Source organism: Protopterus annectens, chromosome 5.part0, assembly GCF_019279795.1.
Source record: "Protopterus annectens isolate FY-2018-M chromosome 5.part0, PAN1.0, whole genome shotgun sequence".
NCBI lineage: Eukaryota > Metazoa > Chordata > Ceratodontiformes > Protopteridae > Protopterus > Protopterus annectens.
Window position 1 is genome coordinate 783,685,154 of NC_056735.1, and position 16,365 is coordinate 783,701,518.

Below are 16,365 nucleotides of genomic sequence, written 5' to 3' on the forward strand. Positions count from 1 at the left end.
AAATTATTTTTAAGAAAACAAAATTTGGGCCTCATGTTTGGAGGTAATAATTCCAATTTCAACACTATTCCCAATGTTAACACTGAGGTTAAATTAAAGAAAAGGAGTGTTTTTAACCCACCACTCCATCCACAATTAAGGAATTTGGAACGACTAATAGAAAAAGAAATTAGAAACACAGTTAGTTCCCATTATGTAATTTTTAATTTATCTAAAAATGAACTGGACCTATTAGAATTTTTAAAGGGTAATAAAACCATTAGAATAATGCAACCGGACAAGGGGGGGTGGTGCTGTTTTAATGGATGAAAAGTGTTATTAAACTGTTTTGGACTTTCACTCTTGTGTGTTCCTGCTGTTTATCCTCACTACACTATTGGATTTATCTTACTATACTGTTGGATTCAGTGCTGTTGTGCTCATACCCTTATTTGGACTCCACGAGTGATCATTTGTGTTTTTATTATCTACTATTTACCAGCAATTTAGAAGTCCTTCTTCTCTCCAAAAATAAAATGTGACCTATTTCTGCCAAAAAAATACATAAACACTTCAGACCCTCCCTCTGACCTGCTTTTCCTTCCATTTGTGTGTCACATCTCCTTATCTTGACCCATCTTCTATTGTCCTACCTCACCCACTCCTTGGAGTATGTTCCTCACACATGCCCTCTCCTCATAATATTTGTTAATATACCCATTTATATTTTTGCTCATGATGTGGCATTCCATGCCACATCACCCCAAAATATTTTTAGTATCCTCGGCTACCTAGCAGATTCCACAGCATCAGGATATTCCACATAGCATAGCTCTGTAAAGTTGAGATATACAAATATGTATTCAGCAGTTTACTATGTATATTAAAATGTGTAAACGTATATGCAGCCTTTAATTAATGTATTCGCTACAAGTGTATAAGAGCAACACACACCTCTTTAGCATTAGCTACATATGTGTGCTATTTTACATAAGTATGACATTTTCAAAGTAGACTTTTACTTCTTTAGAATTTTTAGTTTCTGAATACTGGTCTTATACCTTTCACTCATTGTAGTTGTGCCATCTAATCTATTCTTCAGGTTTAGCCTTCAGTCTTTGGTGCCAATATGAAAATTATGCAACTATTTTTACTTTATATATTACTTTGCTTGGCAGATTCCTTCCACCATACTCAGTGCAGTCCACACTTCTGTGCTGATCTTTTGGAATCTGCCTTTTTTTAGTTATATAATGCCTACATTCTTTAAGTGATGCTTGCACTCCACTCAGGTTTTCAATATCTATATATGTGCAAGTGTGTGCATTATATAAAACAGGATGGATGAAATTTAATATAGTGACATCTTCTCATTTGTCATATTTTTCTGTATGAACAGTAGTGCTCTGATTTAGGTCATTTACTAATTTGACACCAGGCCAAAAGATAACTGAGGTCTAAAAATATCCCCCAGGATGGGAGAAAGAGTATCGATTCATTTTACTAACAACATGGAAAACTTCACCTGCAGAAACTCTTTGTATTTAAAACACTTTATGCTTTTCTTACTTTCAAATGCTCTGGTTTATAACAAAAATAAAAGTCTAAATGTTGCCATTACCTAAATTTCCCTAGGCCAAGTTTCATAATTTTCCCAGAATGAAAATGCATATAAATAATTCATCACCTAGTTTTTCATTTAATGTATTTGCCTTGTAGGTCATAAGCAGATTTTGTTGTCTAGAATCTTGACTTTATACTTTGCAAACATTACATCTTTCTGTAGCATTCCTGTAACTAAACTTTGCCATGTATTGCAGAAAAGTCACCTTAAGTGTTTGTTAACACAGTGTTCACACAATAGGTTGGATAGCAAAAGGTATACATGCCTAGAGCCACACACTGAATGAGAATTTTGGTGAGCTCTGATTAAAAATAATTCTAAACCATCTAACAGTATCGTGTTTATTGTAATGAGAATAGTGTAGTATAAGTGTGTCCTCAGCTGACATACACCTGACTCCAAAACACAGCTTGCATGGAAATAAAGAGCCACCAATAGTTTTAGAAGTATATGCCATCATCTTCTGGTAAGGAAGTGGTAGAAGCCATATCGAGTTGCCAAAACTTTTATATAGTTTAACTTTGTGAATTCCACTGTACATCTGTGAAGCAAGGAGTATACAAATAATACTTTACAACAAGCTGGAGTGCTGCAGGTGATGCTGGAGAACAATCTGCAAATGTGTCGTATTATAAGAAGACAGCCATCACTACATCAAATCAGGCTGAAATTAAGCTTGCTCTCTGACTATGATATCATGAATGGTTATAGGTTAGACAGAGAGCTGGTGCAGACTGTCTGTTGTATGTTTGTGTCCCACATGTCCTTATGCAGTCTGCAGGGTAACATAGTTCCCAGCAGAAACAAAGGGTTACGTGAGTCTTGGTATACTGGCCTCTGGGACATTTCAGTGACACATGGCTGATATCCTAGGAGTGTAGCAGTGTCCTAGATGGTATACCTTAATTTATGTGAAAGAAGGTTGTATGATGCACCAAAGTACGAAAGTACAACCTCCAGATTTCTGAAATGCCGAGTGACAATGGTTTGACTTCCAATGAGCGAATGCACATTGGCATCCGCTCATTGGAAGTCGGCATTTCAGGTGCAAATCGCACTATATCGGGTATCGGGAAATGAACCCTTTCCCTCACTGTAGTGTGATCTCAGAGTTTTTATATTAAAGTAGGGGGGTGTGGGGGTGCAGCCCCCCCACTTGGGGGGGTGCAGGGGGGCTTTCCCCCCTGCATAACAGTGTTTGTAGATGTTTCAATTTTGAAAATGGTCGAATCTCGTTTTCCAGATTACCATATTCAAAATCTTGTTCCGTCTAAAATATTGCATTTCGGCATTTAAAGTCACACAATAGTGAGATTGTACAGATGATTTTTAGTTAAATGAATGTATACCATCCTAGACATTTTCTAGTCATATACTGGGTCAGTTCATAGCAGTCATGTGTACCAAGGTTAACTATATCTGCTTTTCAAGTACACTGCTGGAGTGGCAGACTGCCATAGAATGGTACTATGCCAATCCCAATTTTATCTATAGACTTAGGGCAATTGATTGTACCCACATAGGCTCATAGGTTGGTACTAGGCTATCAGCCCTAGGGCCTATACAAGCCTAGCCATAACAATTCCCTGGCTATTTCTTCCCACACTATTTACTTCCCTGGACCCCTGTCTAGCAGGGCGACTGACGTGATCCCCGGGGTGAATTTCCTTTCTCCCATACAATCGTCAAGGTTCCTTTTGAAGAGGGCCAAAGAGGCACTCTGCTTGACATGTATTGGCAATCTATTCCAGAGTCTGGGGAGTCTCTGGGTCAGGAACCTATCCCACCAGCATGTTTTGTTTATTGTGATGACAAGGTTTAGATCCCTGGAGCGTGTGGCTCTGAGGGATTGGGATTTCTTTAAGTGTAGCATGTCCAACAGCTCTGGGTTTGACATGGCCTTGTATGTTAAGCAGAGATCGCCTTTTAACATTCTAGTTAAAACCTCAAGTGGCTTAGGTGCAAAACTGTGCTGTAGTTGAAAGTGGTGGGCCTTTCTCAGTGCACAGTTAGTGTGCTTTGCAGATGTCTTTATCATTAACCTTATGGAAGCACATCCTGATAGAATTCAAAAGGCCTTTATATAGCAGAAAAGTGGCTTAAGGGTAATGTTTCAGGAGACTGACATCTCAGAAGTGATACCACTTGGTAGATATATCTGCATATGAAAATGTTGTCCTGTGCTTTAATAGTGTGCGGCAGTGCATAACAAATGTCTTCTCTCTACATCCCAACAAGTTACTACATTTATCCACTTGAGCCCTGGCTTATGACAGCATTCAGAGTCTCATCATTGCTTACTGAAGATGCATTTAATAGAACACACACAGTTACTTGGAAAAATAACCGAGTGAGTGTTTTTGTGCCGAAAGCAAGATTTAGGTGTCTGGATACATCTAGGAGAGAACTGCAATGCACACCAGAGAAGACTGCACAAATAGTCAGTGTGTGTGCCGTGCTGTGCAATATGATGACACCCAGACATGATGGCATCCCAGCCCTAGGTGTGGATGATCTATCAAAAGAACCCTAGCCATTTGTGGTTGAACAAGGACTGTTTTGACAGGATGTCAGCCCTAGGTGTGGGTGATCTACCTCAAGAACCCCAGCCATCTGAGGTTGAGCAAGGACTATTTTCACAAGATGTTGATGAGGACACAGGTGAATTACCAACAAGGTGTTGGCAATGAAAGTTACAGCCATATATGCAAGCTCAGGTAACCTGGTAACATGTTTGTTAGATTCATGGCATATTAAAAGTACACTAAATACACTTGTACAAAGATCAGCATGTGATATGTACCTCTTCCTGGCCTTGCAGGTGCCCAACACCAGACAGACAAATTAATTCATATGTTCATAGGTTCATAGGTTCATAGGTAGGTACTAGGCTATCTGTCCAAAGGCATTTATAAGCCTAGACAGAATGTGTTGGCTTTCGCCGCCCCCTTAGATTAGTTCCCTTTGCCTCTGTCCAGCAGATCTATTGAAGTTATCCCTGGGGTAAACTTTCTTTCCCATCCACTTGTCAAGGTTTCTTTTGAAGAGGGTTAGTGAGGAGCTCTGCCTAATGTAGATTGGAATCTTGTTCCAAATCATGGGAAGTCTCTGGGACAGGAATCTATCCCTCCAGCACATCCTATTTATTGTTGTGGTGAGGTTTAGATCCCTGGAGCGTGTGGCTCGAAGGGATGTGGTTTTCTTTAGGTGGAGCATGTCCATCAATTTTGGGTTGGACATGGTCTTGTATGTCAGGCAGAGATCACTTCTGAGTAAGCGGTATGCAACCGAGTACAGCTGGAGTTTCTTCAGTCGAGCTGCATAAAGCATCTGTTTGAGACCAGTGATCCTCTTGGTGAGGTACTTCTGTGGTCTTTCCAGTTGTTGCAGGTGTCTTGTAAGGTGCATCCCAAATGGAGCATTGTACTCTATGATGGGTCTGATGAGTGATGCATTGAGGGGCCCAATGACCTCTTTTGATCTGGATGCAAACCCTTTTGTGATTAGGTGGGCCACATAGAAGGATTTTCTAACCACTTTGGCAGTGTGATTATCAAAGGAGAGGTTAATATCTACTTGGGTCCCGAGATGCCTTATTATGTCTTCCATATTTAGAGGGCTACCACCTATGTGGTAGTTTGTGGGTACTTTGTTTTTTTCCAAAGGGGATGACTATGCACTTTTTGGCATTTAGTTTGAGGCCATGGTTTTGACACCAGGTATCTGTCTCAGTGAGACCCTTTTGGAGGATGTCTCTGTCAGCCACAGAGTCAGTTATAGCCCCTAGTTTGCAGTGCAGTCATCTCTGAACATGGTCAGCCATAGTCTTCCAGAGCTTACCTGTACCTCTGAGAAGTATATACCGAACAGGAGGGGTCCTAGGACTGAGCCATGGGGAACGCCACTTGTAACTAGTTTAGAGTCAGACCTAGCCCCCGCAACTCTTATCATGTGGGTTCTATGTGAGCCAGTTGGCAACCCATCCTGTGACATAGGAGTTTATGTTCAGGCTGGTGAGCTTGAGCTTGTCTATAATACCTGAGTGGGGAATGGTGTCAAAGGCCTTTCTGAGGTCTAGGTAGGCTGTGTGGATCACCTTTCCCTCGTCTAAAGCCTTGGTAACTGTCTCAAAGAAGTCCACCAGGTTTAGGTGGCATGATCTACCTTTAACAAAGCCAAACTGGGTAGGGTCTAGTGTTTGGAGGTTCCCAATGTCTAGGTTAATGAGATCCATGATGAGGCACTCCATAGCTTTGCAGACCAATCTAATCTGGCTTATAGGGTGATAGTTCCTGGGGTCCATTGTGGCTCCACCTTTGTGGAGTGGAATAACCATTGCTGTGCGCCACTCTGTGAGCATGTAGCCTGTGGAGAGGCTGAGTTTAAACAGTGTGTTGACGTGGGGGGTTAGTTCATCTTTGAGCTCATGTAAGATGCAGCCTGGGACACCATCTGGTCTCATTGATGCTGTGTTTTTGGCTTTGGAGAGGGCTGTTTTAACCTGAGTGTCTGATTTCAGGGGCACTGCATTCTTCTGGTATAGCTATGGGCCCTTTTGGGGGTGAGAGGGGGTTGAAGGTTGCACTGAACCTGTCTGCCAGGAAGTTGGCTAAATCAGTCGGTTCAGTATATTTTGTGCCATTCTGCAGTAACTCTGAACAGATCTGAGAATTGCCACTTACATTTTTGACATAGCTAAAGAATGCCTTGTGGTTATCTTTGGAGTTCATGGCAATTCTTCTTTCGAAGCTAGCCTTGGACGATTTTATGAGGGATTGTAGTTTCTTGCTGATACTGATCAGGGATGTCTTCCCTTCTTGGGATTTTACTCTTTTCTGTACTAGTTTCCTCCTTCTATTGCATATCTTGTTTATGGCAGGAGTCCACCAGACTAGTTTCCTTTTCTTGGAGGAGTGAGTCTTGGTTTTGTTTGGGATAGCATGATCCGTGCATTCTTGTAGGTGCCCATAGAGTGCATTAGTAAAAGATTTTGCAGCTTGGACAGCGTTATCCTTTAACATGGGGGCTTTGAAACTTCTCACCTCGGTCTTAAGTAATGTGAAGTTTGATTTGAAAAGTTTTTCATGGTGGTTTCTTTGATCGGGGTTGGTGGCGGAATGTGGATATCCAGATTGATTAGGTTATGGTCAGATCTAACCAGTGAGGAGTTGACCTTCAGTGTGGAACACCGGTCGCCCATGTTGGTGATGGCAAGGTCCAATATGTTGTCACCTCTGGTGGGGGTGTTGACCAGTTGATCCAGGGCATTTGAGTTTATAAATTCTAGGAAATGTTGGGCAAGGGAGTTTGTACTTGAGTAGTTCTCCCAGTTAATGTTTGGGTAATTGAAATCACCAATATCAGGGTGTTTGGTAGGACCTTTATGTTTCTCAGTGTTTCCAGAAATGCGAAGTGTGGGTCCTGGGACATGGTGGGTGATCTGTAGCAAGCTATAATTTGAATAGCAGTTTTGCCCATTGTTAGTTGCAGGTGGATGATCTCTGAAGCATCGTGTTGTGCCATTAACCTGGAGGTGTGGGTATCCTTGATGAATATGGATACTCCCCTGCCTTTTGTATTTCAGTCCAAGTCTTGTGGCCAAAATGTATGGCATGAGTTGTAGCCTGGTAGTGCTGGGGTGCTGTCTGGAGCCTTTAACCAGGTTCCTGTTACTGCACATATATCTATTTTCTCCATACCGAGGAGTGCCTCGAGCGCATACATTTTGAGGTTTAGACTTCTGGCATTGAGTAGCATTACCCTCATTTTTTTGTTACTTGTGCTATTTACGGCAGTGGGCTTGTCTTTTGAGCCTTGCATAAAAAAGGCATTATGGAGGTGGCAAGAGCCTTGGCCAGTATTCGAAAGCCTAATGGTGACAGGTGCAAGCTGCCTCTAGCAAAGCAGCGTGGCTTGTCGAGCATGTCATCCCAGGCTGACAGACACTGGATCCCCTTTGAATGACACCAGAAGCTTAGCCAATTATTGAAATTGATAATTTTTCTCTATAACGTGGCATCATTCTTGTTGAGGGCAGGATGCTACTCATGGTCAAGGTCATACCGGCTTGGGCTACGTGATCAGAGAGTTCCTCCATGTCTCTTTTCATGTAGTCCAGGGAGGTATGGCTCAGATCATTCATACCAACATGGACAATGACAGAGTCAAATTTGTACTTGTTCTGCAGTGACCTGAGTCCTTGTGTTATGTGGCGGATCCTGGCACCCGACAGGCAGCTAACAGTAACCTTCTCCTTGTTCAGCCTAGTGAGTTGGACATCAGTGTGCCTGACTACAGAGTCACCTATTACTAGTGTGTTGGGTATGTTATTTTGCCTTAAGGGCTGTGATTGCAAGGCACACTGGGTTTGTGAAGTATGTGTTTCATGGTTTGTGTTGGGGGGTGGAGGATGCTTAGATGTCTGTGTGAATGGTGGTGTGATGCAAGTAATTCCCTCTCCTCTAAACTGCCTAGTCCAGTCTTGGGTTGAGAGAGCTTAGCCTCCAATTTGGCTGTATAATTGCATCTCTCGCATGTATTAGTGTTTGGTGGAAGGAGGAGAGGGTTGTCTGTGTACATGAGGCAATTTTAACATTGCCTCAAAATGCCCAGATTCACTAGTTGGACCAGAGAGTACACCTGAAACTGCCCTTTGGACATGCCTGGATAGGTACAGTGAATTGTTTTACTGATTGGCTGATAAGGTAGAATAGAGAGCCTTGTCCTTCTCTACAGTATGGGAGGGGGGGTCTTGTGCTAAGGTTTGTTAGTGCTTACTATGAGTTTTGAGCAAGTGCCAGGATGAAAAGTTAATGGTCTGAGTGCTTAAGTTGAATGTTTGTCTAGCTCCAAGGGAAAAATTGAAGAGTAGACTTTGTGGAGCTGGGAATACTTATACCCTAGCTAACCACTGCGCAAATGCAGGTTTTATAACAGTGAAATGAAAGAGATAGAAATTAGCCCAAAATGGCCAATAAACTACTAATTTCTGGGCTAAAACCACTCCTCCAGGGACAGATAGGCTGCTCAAAGCTCCCTCTCTCACAGTGAGCAGAGAAACTTCCTTCTATCCAAGTAAGGTATGGGCAAACACAGAAACCTGTAACATAGCCCTGAATTCAGCACTAACCTGAAAACTGGACTATACTAGCTTAGAAAGGTGGGAAGACAAGTATATATTTTTTTATTTTTTTCAGAAAATAAAGCAGATACAATCAAAAAACCACTTTAAATGCACAGAAATTGCTATCACACTTGAGTGTGTAGCCTGCAACAGTTAAACAGGTAATTCAAACACAAAAAACGACTTTGTTAAAGTGGAGGCAGTAAAATAAGTACAATATGTAGCTGAAACAAGATTTTTAAATCACAGAAACTCTAGAAAATTGGCGTTTTAGGCAGAATTAGCTAAAGGCAGCAAGAAAATGCAGAAAAATTATACTTAATCACTCCAAAGTCTCTCTTTTGTCTCTCTGCTGCTGAAGAACTCTACAGGGCACCAGGCAGGAGCTTTCTGAGCTGTATACTAGCACAAAAACCTTGCAAATGTCGGTTTTATAGCAGGGAATTGAAAGAGAGAGGAAATTAGCCCAAAACTGTACATGGGAAACATGGGAAACATCAAGCATACACTAAATTTGCCCATTGTGTGTCATGCCTCATCAGCTGCATACCATGAAGGGGACACATTTAAGGAATGTATAGGGCTGACTTTATTACAATAAATAGGAAATTAGTTTAGGTACAGTGATTACTACAGACATGCTTGCCTGTGTATGGAGCCTCATGTGGTCTGTGCCATTGTGCTCATAATGCTAATAGACTGATACTAAACATATGAAATGCAGTGTAGTGTGTGTGTGTGTTTTGAGGGGGGGGGGTTGGGGGAAGTAGCACTCCAGAAAATCCAAGTGAGATAGCATACGTTAAGTCTGATAACAGCACATACCAAGTTATATAGCAAATCACCACAATTGTGTGTCCAAATTGTTGCCATACTGCAGGCTATGCACCCTGCCAAGGCAGTATCTGACATGTGCAAATAGCATGCTTGTCAAGGCATTAGCAGAGAGTCACATGGTACCCCAGGAATACCATAACCTCTGAATGTTATTGTATGTTATTCTCGGTGCTACACATGCAAGGCATTTTTTGTTTCACAGGTAATGTCCTATCTGTCATTCAGATAAAACAGAGGTAGGAATGATCAGGTCACTATGTATGTTGAGGAATGTATGGCAGTACATAGAATCACACATGCATAATGCATCATATGTATTTTGAAATGATTGTAGCATCATTCATTAAATCAAACTAATTACTCCATGTATGATTCTGATCTATGGGATGCATGTAATTGTTGTGCTCTGTGAACCATGCCATAAAGATAATCACTGATACTATGTAAGTTCTGTGAAGGAAAATACCATGACAATTTATCACACACATCGCAGCTGTGGACAATATACTTGATAGCTAAGATGAACTAGACTAACAAGCTTTGAGCAAAGCATTATAAAATTAGTATTCTTGTGGAATCAGACTTGTCAAAGACTATAACATGTACAATCTGCTGTGGTCAGTGCAGTGGTCATAAATGAAACAGAGATAGATTATAAATACTCCACTACTTCAGTTAAAGTGTAAATGTAACAACAGGTTTAGTAGCATTTATGTGCATCAGCATGTGTTTAATAATCGATAAGTATGAAACTCTAATGTCTGACCCTGACTGCACTCTTCAGTAATGTGCCAGAACATCAAGTTTAAAGCTGTGAAGAAAAAACAGGGGTCCTCTACAAACTTGGGGACATTTCAGAAGTTCTTTCAAAATTGCCTTGTCTAGCCTGTGCATATCTGCAGCAGAATCACTTACTGCTCAGGATGACATCAGCAACTAAAAAGCAAACCCTCCACATAGCTTAATGTCATCGGCCATACTATTTGTTAACATAAGTAAGCAACAAGTTATTAAATATGCTGGGAGAGATAGGGGAGAAATGGTTCTTGAGGGCACTCATAGCAGTGTGGAGAGAAAGCTGTATCCCAGATGGCTGGAGAATAAGCATATTTGTGCCAGTGTATAAGAACAAATAGGACATCCACAACTGTGGGCAGTACAGCGGCATCGAACTGCTGTCACACGGCATGAAAGTTCTGGAGAGGGTGATTGATAAATGGATATGCAAAATAGTGAAACGTAGGTTGGTAGATAAGCGGTTCAGATTCAGATCAGTATGTAGCACAACTGATCAGATGTTTGCAGTGCTACAGATAATTGAGAAGAAGATAAAGATTAGGAAAGAGTCCAACTGGGCATTCCTAGACTTGGAGAAAGAGTATTACAAGGTCTCAAAGAATCTGATTTGGCAGTATGTCAGTGGTTTGAAGCCCCAGAAACATTAGTAGAATTAGTGCAGCCTAGGTACAGAGACCCATTGAATCAAATATGAACAGTGTTCAGTCTCACAGTAGAGTTCCCAGTGTGAGTGAGTGTGCACCATGGTTCAGCTCTAAGCCCACTGCTGCCCATACTGGTAATGGACTACATTAGCAAACAGGTTGGAGGGGACAGATCAATAAAGTTGCTGTATACAGGCAATGTGGCATTACAGGGAGACTCTGAGCAAAAACTTCACCAAAAGATAGGGGAATGGGATGAAAAACTAAAGGCATATGTGATGAATCCAAGTACAGAAAACAAAATTTGAATGGCAGCAAACAGGGGAAATCATAACAAGCTGAGAACTGAAGCAGAAGTAAAGATAGTAGAACAGGTTAATTGCTTCAATGTGGAAGGGCTGGTTGAGGATAAGAGAAGTCTGAACAAAGAGGTCAATGCTAGTATTAGAGGAGCTGCAGCCAATTGGCATAGAGTGTCAGGTATAGTGTATGACAGAAAAAATGGCAAAGAGCTGAAAAGTAAGGTATACAACTAGCATATCTCTCCTAGTGCACACCTTATATGTACTAAGGAAGTGGGAATTAAATGTAGAGTCTGAATTCCATCCAAGTCCTGCTGGTGTCATACAGATGCTTTGGAATCTGATTGGTCATTCTCCTGATGATGTCAAATATTTGTTCAGCTCAAGATGGAACATATAGAAAGTTTGTGCTTCTCTAAGTGTTTCATTAATATAAAGAGCAAAATGTAAAGAGGACTACTCTCATAGGTCCTGGAGGTGTGTTAAAGACAATATTTTTTACAGGAGTCATATTAAAGGCATGAATGAGATATTTAGTACATGGTGCTATGGGAGTTAAGAGATGTGGTGGGAGAATTTTTTAGCACATTTATAGGGCCCCCAGATAGCAGGCCTTAGGCAGCTGCCTAGGATAACTTGTGTTGGATCTAGCCCTGCATATAGTTCTGTGCTATGATAATATTGTGACCACTCATGTGCTTGTAACAGTAGGTATACACCTTCTGAGATACATCCTCTTATCTTGCCACATGGGCATATGCCCTTCAATGGACACCTGCTTATGTTGTGGAGCCATGTCACCACCACTGTTAGATTCATTCAGAGACAGTTGTCAAAGGTCTTCATTTTACCTGGTACTGATTGGGTTCACTGCCCTTTCTGTTGGAGGAAACCTGTTGGTTAGAAGGATTATCCACACTGGTTCTAGCCAAATTTACCCCAAGGGCAGTGTCCTGTGTGTCAATGGCTGTGCTGTCTCTCAGCTATATTATGCCCTGTGACAGAGTCAGTGGAAGTGTCCTGGGAAGATGCAGGAAATGGACAAGCTGCAATGAAAGAGAGAGAGAGAGAGAGAGAGAGAAAGAGAAATAAGAGCAGATAACACATGCCTACATAAGATGGACATTAACCTTGATTTTGACATATGTCTGTATTATACAGCAGTGCAATGGTATATTTACTGTTCTCATGCTGATAACCTGACAGCATAAGATGGCCTTGTAATGCAGAAATGTGAGCAGCAATGCAATACCACAAACCTATGTATTCTGAAGGAAAATATAACAAAACTTACCTGGCCTCAGCATCTAATGATGCTGCAGATGTCCTAGGGGATTGTCTAGCTGCTGGTTATGCTAATCTCATTCTTTTTGTCTCTGAAGCTTTCATATTATCTACATGGTCCACTCATATGCTTAAAACACAAGTCTTTATAAAGACTGTCACTGCTACCTGTGGTACTTATGGGCAGTACATACTTGAAGAGGACAATGCTGTGCATATTCACATTATATGCAACAATGCAGAAATGAATACCAGCATACCTTGTTGAGTGCATATGTGATAGTAATGAAGGCTGTAAAGAATTTGGATTTCTGTAAAAAGCACCTCAAAGAGACGAAAAAATGACTAGTTACCAATAAATGAACAACGTCCCACCACTAAATATAAAATGATGAATGTCAAGTACCTTGTTGTACCACTACTAGACTCTGGGACTCAAACCCTGAACTGAAAGACACTTAGTGAGTAGCTCCTCCCATTAGGACCTTTGAGCTAACACTATGAGAATGGTGTGTTATGTTTCCTGCTAATTAAACACAGATCTTTTAGTGTCACATGTGGGAAAAGATCTAAGACTACATACAACCACATTCCATGCTAACGTAAAAGTCAAGACAAAATATAACACATAGATTTATACTTCACCAATATACCCCAGGATTCACTAATCTTCCATGCAAGAATAAGTTATTCCTGCAAGGAAACGACCATTTAAGTGCAGCACAGCAGCGCACCATGCATATTTATGAAGGCGCAGTGCCTGTGCTCCTAAACTAATACAGAGCCATGAACAAGTGCAAGGGGTGTGTCTGAGAGCAGAGATCTCACAATATACACACCCCTGTACTCAAGAATTGCTGTTTGGCAATTAAAATGAGCGAGAATGCTCATAGCACCCCAAACATGTCAGGATAGGTGTAAAATGTACAGATGCACCGAGAAATTCACAGCATTATGTTAAATGTGTCCCCTCCATTTGTTCCCCCATCATTTCAGGGTTTGTCCAGAGTTTGCACTCCAAGAGGTGGAGAGGTATGCCCACTGTGCAGCAGAAAGCTAACAAAATAACAGGTGTAGCAGTAGCAGGGATATTTGTGAAGGGTATAGATAAAAGAACACTACAAGATTTTTTTTTATAAAAGCGATAACGTTTGACTGTAGCTGCATGGCTGTGTCCGTAGTTAAGCTACGCATAGTCCAGCTTAAACAGCACAAGAAGTTAAATAGCAAGATTAATTCAATAAAAGCAGTACTACTATAGTGTAGTTGTTAGAGCATATGCTTTGTGGGTGGTCATTCCTGGTTTGATCCTCACTGTAACAAATTTCCATTTTACATGTGAGAGCAATTCATAAACAATTATTTTGTGTATAACCTACTAAATAACATATATTTGTGAACTGGAGTACTGCATTAAGTCCAGATGTGAGATGTCATTGTAATAAAGTGGTGAAATCCACCGATAAGCACAAGTGCCCCATACAGTATACTTACACATGAATCAGGGATACTAAACAAATTTATGATATGTAATGAATGATAAATCAATGCCATACAACAAATAGTGTGTAAAATTAAAAAATAAGCAACACTAAGCATTGCACACCTCTTTCCTATCACCCCTTTTACTTGTCTTTTAAAGAAATTAGCACATGGGTAAGCGGGAGTAAGCACTTTTAAGCAGTACTAAGCAGGTTAAGGCTGTTTGCATGAGGGTAAGAAATACCTACACAGAATAAGCCATTTTGAGACTAACCCTCTGTAAGCATATTTACCCGGTAGTTAGCATTGCTTACTGTCACACAAACCTGCTTACAACTGCCTTAGTCACTCTATATCCAACAGCCCTTGTTCTGCCCAGCAACAAATTACTCAGCCTTTGCAAGTCTCAAACCCAGGACGCTGCACACCATAGCTACATTGATTTATCACTACACCATATGAGCTGTACATAAAAACTGAGGTATTTTCAAACATCCTCACTATAGCAAAATCACATTTTACATGTGAAAGGAATTTATAAACAATGATTTTGTTGTATAACCTACTAAAGTAACATATATTTGTGAACTGGAGTACTGCATTAAGTCCAGATGTGAGGTGTTATTGTAATAAAGTGGTGAAATCCCCCGATAAACACAAGTGCCCCATACAGTGTACGTACACATGAATCATGGATACTAAACAGATTTATAACATGTAATGAATGATAAATCAATGCCAAACAGCAAATAGTGTGCAAAATTAAAAATAAGCTACGCTAAGCATTGCACACCTCTGCTTACTAGATCTAAGCAATACGTAGCCCAGCTAAATAGATTTGCCCATTGGTATGCCCCTTTAAGCAATGCCAACCTTAGGTAAGCAGGTTTGCCCATAGCTTAGCATTTTCAAAACCTTCCAATCAAGGCAAAGTGTGGGAAATTGGCCCTATTTAAACCCCACAGGTGGGAATACATCTCATAACTGGTTGCAGCTTCCTCCTGTAGGCACAGTGGTTGGTGTTGGGGAAAGATCATGCTTCCAAGTGCAGCGCTGGGACATCCAGGAGTCGAAGGTCATGGTAGGACTCCTGGTAAAAGACCAAGAAGAGATAATGCTGCAGGGAAAGTACCAGCATTCCCAATATAAAGTGGAATCGTTGGACCATCTCACCCATGACCTCACAGTGCCACTGGCATCCCTCGAACTGGTGAGCAGGTCTGGCATCACTATGCCAACCTGGACTGGTGTCAAAACCATGGCCTTAAGCTTAATGCCAAAAAATGTGTCATCATCCCCTTGGTAAACCTCAGTTCCCACTAATTACCACATTGATGGGAGCCCACTGAACGCTGAAGGTGTTATAAGAGATCTGGGGATGCAGGTTGACAGCAACCTCTCCATCAACCACCATATTGCCACTGTGGTCAGAAAGTCCTTCTGTGTGGCACATCTCATTACCAAGGGTTTTGCATCCAGGAAGAAAGAGGTCATTGTCTCTCTCTACTCTTTCCTCATTAGACCAGTCATTGAGTATAATGCCCTATTTGGCATGTACCTCACTAGACACCTGCAACAGCTGGAGAGGCCACAGAAGTACCTTACAAAGAGGATCCTAGGCATTAAGTACATGTCCTACATGGGGAGACTCAAAATACTCCAGCTATTCTCTGTCACACATTGCCTACTTAGAGGTGACTTACAAAAAGCCATGTCTGACCCAGCTCTGTTAGAAATGCTACATCTAAAGAAATCCCAGTTCCTCCACACCACATGCTCCAGAGACCTCAACTTCATTACCACAATCAACAGAACATGCTGGAGGGAAAGGCTCTTCACTCAGAGACTGCCCATGCATTGGAATAGACTTCCCATATACATGTGAAGCAGAGCATCTCACTGTCCCTCTTCAAGAGAAATCTTGATGAGTGGATGGGTAATAGAAAGTTCTCTCCGGGGATCACTCCAGTGGGATCTACTTGATAGAGGCACTGGGAACTAACATTGGGTGGCACAATGCCAGGGCACTTCCATGGGCTAGGCTTCTAAAGGCTCCAGGGCCATTAGCCTCGTACACACACCTATGAAATGGAGGAAGAGGGAGCTCTTGGATCAGTGGATCCAAGAAACTAGGCAGAGGGGTGATGTCTCAGCAGTGTGTAAGTATTCATTCTACTAATTGTTTAATAATTGCCTAGCTCATGTATACTATAGATAGGTATGGCTAAATATTCCTCTATGTCTCTGACAGCTGCAGCAGTTCGGGACGTGAATTAGGAAGCCCATGCATGT